Here is a 9,590-nt window from a genome sequence, read left to right as displayed (position 1 = left end):
CACAACAGGGGCTATTTTCAATACATTGCTTTACCAACTGTACAAGAAGAGATTTTCAAATCATCTATAGGTCCCGAGGTCTTATGGAAAGAAAACACAGGCACTCTCACATATCTGCGCATACACATGCTGATACACATCCACGCAGAGAGACTCTACTATTTGCTTATACAAATTGCTTTATACAGCACTTTGCTTGGTGGAGGTAAGGAGATACTGTTTCTACTGTTGCTTTAAATTTAGGAAAATCAAAACTGTATTGTCTATGATGTTCAGAGATAAGCCATTTAATGTCAAGGGGTACTCCAAGTATATTTTTGAGGATATATTATTTGGCCTTTTTAATACCATAATGAAAATCTCTGCCACAGACAACTTAAGAGAGAAAAGATTTATTTGGGCTCATAATTTCAGTGGGTTCAGTCCACAGTCTCACTGTCCCATGTGTGCTTAAGAAAAGTATCTTGAGGATAACCGTGAGAGCACTTCACATCATGACTAACAAACATGGGAAGTGTTCACTGGAGAGTCTACAGAAGGCAGAGAGAGGGGACTGCTGATGCTCTGCTGGCTTTCTCTTCTTTCCCATTGGATTCAGTCTGAGACCCTCACCCATGACATGGTGCCACCCACATTAAGAGTAGACTGTCCTCCCTGACACTGCCTTCACAGAAGCACATCCAGATGTGCCCTCACCATGGGAAGAAATAGGCTAAAGTGAAAAACAGCTGTGCCAAAGAAGCCCAATAATTCAGTATCTTTCTTACTGTAATGTCCTTTTCAACCAATGTATAGAATTCCAAAGTCTATGTTAACGTACCTTCCTTTACATGTATTAACATCATCCACTGGCTAATCTCTGACATATCAGTCCTCAGTTTCTTACTATTCTTGAGCCACTTCAGGTAAGAGACTCACTGCCAGATACAGCTCAGACAATTAAGAGCAAGAAGGCTTGTGACTTTGGTCAGTGTAATACATCTGTTATCTTCAATGCATTTGACATTCATCTCATTTTCACAGAGTAACAAATATCTGACTCTTTTAGAAAACTAGTATTTTACAGTCTTTCCTGTAAGACACCCCCAATCAACACATCACAATGCCTTTTAGTTCTAGCACCTGACACAACACAAGGATCTTCCGTAATCATTTAATCTTGTCTCTTTATCAAACATAAGGTTGTTGAGGGCTTGACTAAAAGCTCAGGCCCTCCTTTTAACTTCCCTTTGTTCTCCAACAAAGTATCACTTATTACCTACACAAGTTCATTTTGGATCTGCCCTGGCTAATGGTAATTTGTAGGGGTGATTTATGACCATTTAGTCCCCCAACCTCTGCCTTTCTCATCTTTTGCCTGATACAATATAAAGAAAAAGAGAACATAATTTTGGTATGATCTAGGACAATATTAGGGATATAAAAAGGTCATACTGAGCGCTACTTATAGAAATTCAAAGTTTTCTTCACCAAAGCTTCCTCATGAATTTAGGGATCCATGATATTTATACTTCTTTTAGCTTTCTTCTAGTAGGAACCACCAGTTGATAGGCCTGAGATTCAGGATGCTCCTTTAAGGGAGGAGACAATGTAGTTTCTCAATATCATTATCCTCTTATGAAATATACACTGTTGACTACCTGTCTTATCTCACTAGGATTTCAAATTTCAAGTTTATGAACTTTCTTCACCCAAAAGCGACCTAATAGAGAAGAGCAATTAATCACAGACTTAAGTTCTTTTGCTTCTGTTATATACATAAAGCTTTCTTAGATATATTCTGGGGGTGGAGTCATGCTCAGAGAATAGGAGTCAATTAAGAAAAACAGGTCAAAAACGAATGAATGTCTTCAAAATGTCACTGATACCATGTCTGATGCTACTCTTTTTTTTTTTTTTTTTTTATTAACTTGAGTATTTCTTATATACATTTCGAGTGTTATTCCCTTTCCCGGTTTCCGGGCAAACATCCCCCTCCCCCCTCCCCTTCCTTATGGGTGTTCCCCTCCCAACCCTCCCACCATTGCCGCCCTCCCCCCATAGACTAGTTCACTGGGGGTTCAGTCTTAGCAGGACCCAGGGCTTCCCCTTCCACTGGTGCTCTTACTAGGATATTCATTGCTACCTATGGGGTCAGAGTCCAGGGTCAGTCCATGTATAGTCTTTAGGTAGTGGCTTAGTCCCTGGAAGCTCTGGTTGCTTGGCATTGTTGTACTTTTGGGGTCTCGAGCCCCTTCAAGCTCTTCCAGTTCTTTCTCTGATTCCTTCAATAGGGGACCTATTCTCAGTTCAGTGGTTTGCTGCTGGCATTCGCCTCTGTATTTGCTGTATTCTGGCTGTGTCTCTCAGGAGCGATCTACATCCGGCTCCTGTCGGTCTGCACTTCTTTGCTTCATCCATCTAGTCCAATTGGGTGGCTGTATATGTATGGGCCAAATGTGGGACAGGCTCTGAATGGGTGTTCCTTCAGTCTCTGTTTTAATCTTTGCCTCTCCCTTCCCTGCCAAGGGTATTCTTTTTCCTCATTTAAAGAAGAAGTGAAGCATTCACATTTTGATCATCCGTCTTGAGTTTCGTTTGTTCTAGGGATCTAGGGTAATTCAAGCATTTGGGCTAATAGCCACTTATCAATGAGTGCATACCATGTATGTCTTTCTGTGATTGGGTTAGTTCACTCAGGATGATATTTTCCAGTTCCAACCATTTGCCTACGAATTTCATAAACTCGTTGTTTTTGATAGCTGAGTAGTATTCCATTGTGTAGATGTACCACATTTTCTGTATCCATTCCTCTGTTGAAGGGCATCTGGGTTCTTTCCATTTTCTGGCTATTATAAATAAGGCTGCAATGAACATAGTGGAGCACGTGTCTCTTTTATATGTTGAGGCATCTTTTGGGTATATGCCCAAGAGAGGTATAGCTGGATCCTCAGGCAGTTCAATGTCCAATTTTCTGAGGAACCTCCAGACTGATTTCCAGAATGGTTTTACCAGTCTGCAATCCCACCAACAATGGAGGAGTGTTCCTCTTTCTCCACAACCTCGCCAGCATCTGCTGTCACCTGAGTTTTTGATCTTAGCCAATCGCACTGGTGTGAGGTGAAATCTCAGGGTTGTTTTGATTTGCATTTCCCTTATGACTAAAGATGTTGAACATTTCTTTAGGTGTTTCTCAGCCATTCGGCATTCCTCAGCTGTGAATTCTTTGTTTAGCTCTGAACCCCATTTTTTAATAGGGTTATTTGTTTCCCTGCGGTCTAACTTCTTGAGTTCTTTGTATATTTTGGATATAAGGCCTCTATCTGTTGTAGGGTTGGTAAAGATCTTTTCCCAATCTGTTGGTTGCCGTTTTGTCCTAACCACAGTGTCCTTTGCCTTACAGAAGCTTTGCAGTTTTATGAGATCCCATTTGTCAATTCTTGATCTTAGAGCATAAGCCATTGGTGTTTTGTTCAGGAAATTTTTTCCAGTGCCCATGTGTTCCAGATGCTTCCCTAGTTTTTCTTCTATTAGTTTGAGTGTGTCTGGTTTGATGTGGAGGTCCTTGATCCACTTCGACTTAAGCTTTGTACAGGGTGATAAGCATGGATCGATCTGCATTCTTCTACATGTTGCCCTCCAGTTGAACCAGCACCATTTGCTGAAAATGCTAGTCTGATGCTACTCTTCAACGAAGTGATAACCAATAAGGAGTTTAGCTACACTACTACATGCTCTCTATTCATCTTCGGGGTGACGGGCATGTTGTGAAAGATCATAGGTAAGCATCACCCCTTTGACAACCCCATTTGCTAGTGTCTTAGCCACCTGGGACGCATGGTTTAAAAACAGTCCAATTCCGTAGCCTAGCATTAATTCCTACCCCAGTGTAAGGATGTCTAATTGTCTTTGGAAGCTATTTTTAAAACTACACTCTTGCTTTAGACTTACTCATAGTACAAGGGAGGTCCTATAATCTATTGTTAAACCCAAGCATTTTTCCCGTAAGTTCCCCTACTGTGTTTGATTAAAAGATAAAATTTGTTGGACCATTTGCCTAGTAAGGTGATTTTCAGAAGGACAAGGAACAGCTACTGCCTGAATGCCCTTCTAGACATGCTGTACCATGCCATTTTGTATCTACAAGAAGAGGGAAAGTGTGTTGTACACTGGCGTAAGTATTAATTCTCCGAGTCCCCGTTACACAGAAGGTCTACTTATGAGACTGAATTTCTTTGCAGGCTCTAGTATTATAAAATCTCCCTCACTAAACCCTTCACCAGTAATTTCCAGCTACCACTGAGTGACCTGTGAGAGGTATTCATGCATTTAGGAGCATTATTTAGACAGACAGAAGGTCTTCATCTGTAGCTATCAGAAAATGCTTGGGAAAATGAAGGAAGGCAAAAGAAATCGCAGCTGACTGAGCAAGTGCAGCTATAGCAACATGAGCATCCGGTAATACTGCAAATCTCTCTGCTTAAGAGGACCAAGAGATAAATCTTCTTACTTTGTGCAGGCAAGGAGTCATAGGAATAACTGAGGTAGAGAACATGAAACCACAAGACAATGGGAGGAAGTGTCTGGAGTATGTATGCTAAGGTTTGCATTCATGTTATTCTTTGCAGAGGTCAGTGGTCCTTCAGGAGCTAGAAATGTAGCCTAGTGCTTGCCTAACATGTAAGAATTTCTAGTATCAAAATAAAATAGCAATTTTAAAATATTTTTCTCCTTTTACAGTTGAAAATTTTCAAAGATTTCTCTTCATGCATAGGAATACAATCAACCTTTAGACTAGCTTTCACCTCCCAATATTATGTCATCGCCTCTGAATTAATTCACAAATGTTCATGAAGTACTTGCCATCACATGCTAAGTACTATACAAAATACATAGACTCCATTGTGAAGAGAAAAACCTCCTCCCCTCAGAGCTCCTATAGTGTGGCATGAGAGAGAAAAGTAGAAAAATAGAGAAAATGTTTCGGGTATTATAGACAATCTATCTGTGGTGGAAGTTAGGAAAAGCGGACATCCTACAAGTCTTTCATGAGTACAGAGACTTATGAACTGCAAAAAGAGAAAGGAACAAAAAGAAAAACATCCAAAGAAATGAAGAAGTTAGGAGTAAGACAGTTTTTGTTTGGTTGTTGTCATGGTTTACATAAACAGCCCTGGCTACCCTGGAACTCACTCTGTAGACCAGGCTGGCTTCAAATTCTCAGAGATCCACCTACCTCTACCTCCAGAGCCAAGCAGGAGTAGAGCAGTTTTAAAAGGGAGGGAACAGATACACGAGTTTTTCAAAAAAGGAGAAAGAAGAGGAGGGGAGGAGGAGAAAGAGTAGGAAGAAGAGGAAGAGGAAGAGGAGAAGCAGGAGAAGATACAATCAAACAACCCTTCCTGGCTTATAGTATAGAGAACAAATGTACTGAAAAAAGCTTAGTTTATCAAGTAAAAATGGTGGCATCCTGAAAGGGCAAAAGCAGTGGGTGCTATAGGAACATAAAGCAAGATACTTAACTTGGTCCTGGAGATAAGGTAGGATCTACTGGGAGGGAGTGATACTTAAAGGGAGACTTGAATACTGGAGTAGACATCATGAGGAGTTTAAGAGGGTGAGAAATGTGGCACACTAACTTACTGATTCGGCCAAAGGAGGTCTCAGTTTTACTAATAATTTTGTTCTGTCCACAATTCCAGATACCTTTTCTTCATAGCCAAATCATGTCTAACTTATAATTCTCTCAAATCTCACCTTCTAGGATCATAGCCAGAAACGTTGCTTCAATACTTCTATTCCAAATTTGTCACTTAGTATTTTAGAAGGTCTATTTGCTGAGCAGAGTGGTGCATGCCTGTAATCCTAGCACTGTGGAGGTAGATGCAGGGGGGTAAAAAATTCGAGGCCATCCTTGGCTACATAACAAGTTCAAAGCTAGCCTAGGCTACATGAGACCCTGTCTCAAAAACAAACAAACAAAAATTCTATTTGGTATTATTAAGACTCAACTTCACACATATCCCTAAATTCCTTACAAACCTTCGAATATGTGAACTATCTTCTATTATTTTAGCATCACCCAGGATATATAGAATGGTGATACGCATGTATGTATGTTTGTAAATGAAAGGGTGGATGATACACGGGAGTCTCTGAAACCTCCTTCATAATTCACTATGACACGGCACATGTACACAAGTAAAGGGGTCTGTTTTCCCCAAAAGAATTCTACTAATTTCATCCAAAGACCTAAGATCTAAAATAGACAACTCCTTCCCAATAGTCTTTGCTCCTCACCCCCTTGCAATTCTGCCCCTTCCCCCACTCTACCTTCTATTGTTTCTTCTGTCTCCTGGTTGTCAGCCAGGATGAGAAAATGGTCTAGCTGTCCTCAGAGACTTACACCAGCCTGGACTGCTCTGCAGTGCCATGAAGGGCCAGGACTTTTGTTTACAGCTGGGAGCCTGATGAGTTGGTAAGCACAGCTGACAGCCCCACTCTGGAGCAAACATCAATTTTCCTCTGTCCTCTCAGCCAAGTTTCACAGACCAGCTCTATTGAAAGCTGGCTGTACCTCCTGGATCTCCCTAATGTCCCAGCCGCAACCCTAGGCTGGAAGCAGCTGAGTGGATCTCAGCTTTGTACCTTTTAGGAGCTGTTCTTACTCTCTTCTCTGTCCTTAATTACTAACCATCTTATCTCAACCTCATGGTCTGGAAGGAACATGTCCTCCTAAGTCCCCATACCCTAAGTCCTATCTGCTCTCTGGCTGTAGTGTATAAACACCCTTAAACACTTATTCACCATATGGTAGCACACTGCTGCAAGTAGATCAAAACCACTGTTTCAGTGTGTGGTTTGTAGAATCTACCTTTCCAAGTCGAGTGGAAAGATACTTTGTCTTTAAAGGCTCGCACTTTCACACACATGTGCTCACACACAGCCTTTGCTTTCTGATGGTTGTCCTACTCTTAAAAACTGTAAACAAGGTAGGAAAAAAATCTACAAATAGGTAACGACACCCTCTGTCACACATTCCACAGTCTGACCTGTTTCCACACGAGCTTTGCCTTCTGGAAGCTAAAAAGCTCCAGTACATTCTTAGTTCCTTGCCCCTAGCTTCCATTTGCCTGTGTTTCTTCTGCCTCTGGCTAGTAATTTAGCCAATTCGCTGGTTTCTTTCTGTGCTTTTCAACCTCTCTCTGCTCCTAAATTCCTGATAATTGGGAGAGCTCATTACAGCAAGGCTCCCCATGGTGCCTGGTGGAGAAGAGACTATCCTTTGAGGGGACCTTATCAATCTCCAGTAAAAAGAGTTTTGTTTCTTTTTTTCAATTTGACTCACTCCCTAAATCTGACATGGTCCATCCCTACTAAAGAATATACATTTCACTCAATGTCTTGGTTAAATAAGTACTCTTCTAAATCCATGTTTATAGTCTAAACCATAACTGATCATTTCTTCTTCTTTAAGGAATAATTTTATCAAGGGAATATTCAGAACTAAAGTAAGGAAATAGTACAAGCCACCTTATATCTACCATTAAACAACTTAGAAATGTACTTTCAAGTACTACTGGCTTGTCCTTTTAAACATGGCAGCTATTATAGCTTCAAAAGCTATAACTTTATCACTTCTAGGAAACTGAACACTATAGGTATAAACTTACAAACATAAGAGACTTAGCTGGGGAAAACATGATTCAATACAACTACCTGAGGCAAAGTTTGAACCACAGGCATCAACAATGACTGGCGAAAATCGTCTTTATCTTTCTGAGTTAATGTATACTGTGGGTGGCTTTACATGATCCCTCTAAGTAAAGTGTATTGCTGACAAAACGAGAATTTTGGCACGATTCAAGCTAAACTATTAACTCAGAGGGAGAAAAACAAGGGATCATGTGCAAGTCTGGAATCTGAAGGTCATCTAAGGTCATCACTGACAAGGTTCAATTCTCAGCTTGGTCATTTGAAATAAGTTTTTTGATGTCAAATGAAGCCATGAGGTGGTAGCTTAATTACAGAAAAGAGATACCACTAAAAGGACAAACCTTTTCTGCCATAGGCTAACAAGCTATACAAATCCAGAGAAATTTGTAGGACTGGCTTTATGAAATTCCCATAGACTGAGGCAGTATGAATAAACAAAAGAAAGATATCCTTATTATAGAAATGCCATTGTGTTTAGCCTTGAAATATTAGGATTAGTTTTTAACTTGTATATTAAATAGTCATTTTAAGAAATTAGATAAGATAATCAGAACCAGTCTTTAAAAAAAACTTTTTTTAAGACTTATGTATTTATATGTGCATGAGTGTTTTGCCTACATATATGTATGTACATCACATGTGTGCCTGGTGCCCACAGGGGTTCACAAAAAGGTGTCAAGTCCCCTAAAACTGGAGTTACAGATGCTTATGAGCCACAATAAAGGGGCTAGGAACTGAACCCTAGTCTTCTGCAAGAGCAACAAGCTTTCTTAACTGCTGAGCCGTCTGTCCAGCTTCTACTTGATATTTTGAAAGTGTGGTTCTGCTCTGAGACTGGAACACCTATATATTGACTAACATCTGTCTACATTACCAGTCTCAGGGAATCTGATGTCCTCCTCTGGCCTCTTGCAGACGCATACAAGATACATAGACGTACGTACATGTAGATGAAGCACCTATACAAGTAAAATAAATAAAATTATACACGCATACACATGTGATAGGATAACAAAAAAAGCTTAGGAAAAAGCACTTTTGTTTAGTACCCATGAGAAATGGGAGGACACTGGGTATAAACAACAAAACATTGATCAACACTGACCACTACCTTTCAGACTAAGGAAGGTTTTATTATTCCCAAGGTAATACAAATAAGAATCATGTATACCAACAGGCAACTTATATGCTGCACAGTAGTGCTCAACTAAGAGCAAAATTCCTGGCCAAAATGTCTTTTTCAACTAACTGCCTTGGTGAGGTTATCAGCAGGGGTAAGAAAGGGGAATTTTCCTCACTGTTCCACTGGAGTGCACACATCTCTGCAATTTGTCTGCCCTTAGGTGACCTATGACTCTGATTACCACAAAGGCATTGGATGAGCTAATGGTGGCCTTGCAAATTAATACAGGGCTCATGGAGCCACTGAATTTTCTGTGAAGGCTGAGACCGTAAATAGTTTCTGTCTGGCCTTAGGCCTTAGAACCAAACTAAATTAAGCTATCTTTCTTTTCCAGTTGAAATCATGTAAAGACAACAGTGCAGCTGTAAATTCTAAAGAATATTTCTTATTTTCTGAGAACCGACTGTAAATCAGGAATCTACTTGAGGCTTTATCCCACTAATAAGTTAAGGTTACGCGGGGGATATTCGCATTGATGGGGCAACACAGCATAACAGGAAAAAGCCTGGCCTTCAAAGTCAGGAACAAGTCTGTCCTGGCTCTGCAATCCACTGCTTGAGCAACTTTAGGTGACTGTTTAACTTCTCTGGGCTTCTGCAAGGATTTGCTAAGATAAGAGATGGAAAAGTCTGAGTCTTGTGCTATCTTGAAAACAGGAAACATTGTTTCTAGGCCATTTTTCCTTACCACTCTGACTCTAACACTAATTCCC

General features: G+C 40.4%; 1 long non-coding RNA gene across 1 annotated transcript in view; it reads right to left on the bottom strand.

The window, feature by feature from the left end:
- The window catches only part of LOC102555540 (uncharacterized), a 50,042-nt gene that overhangs the window by 35,645 nt on the left and 4,807 nt on the right, over positions 1–9,590 (bottom strand). Inside the window, exon 3 of the long non-coding RNA XR_015646666.1 lies at positions 8,570–8,654. This is a non-coding gene — a long non-coding RNA (uncharacterized LOC102555540). The remainder of the gene's footprint in view (positions 1–8,569; positions 8,655–9,590) is intronic.

The sequence above is a fragment of the Rattus norvegicus genome, chromosome X (genome assembly GCF_021556685.1).
Source record: "Rattus norvegicus strain SHRSP/BbbUtx chromosome X, alternate assembly SHRSP_T2T, whole genome shotgun sequence".
Classification (NCBI taxonomy): domain Eukaryota; kingdom Metazoa; phylum Chordata; class Mammalia; order Rodentia; family Muridae; genus Rattus; species Rattus norvegicus.
The sequence above is the reverse complement of the archived record's forward strand: the minus strand, read 5'-3'. Positions and strand labels throughout refer to the sequence as shown.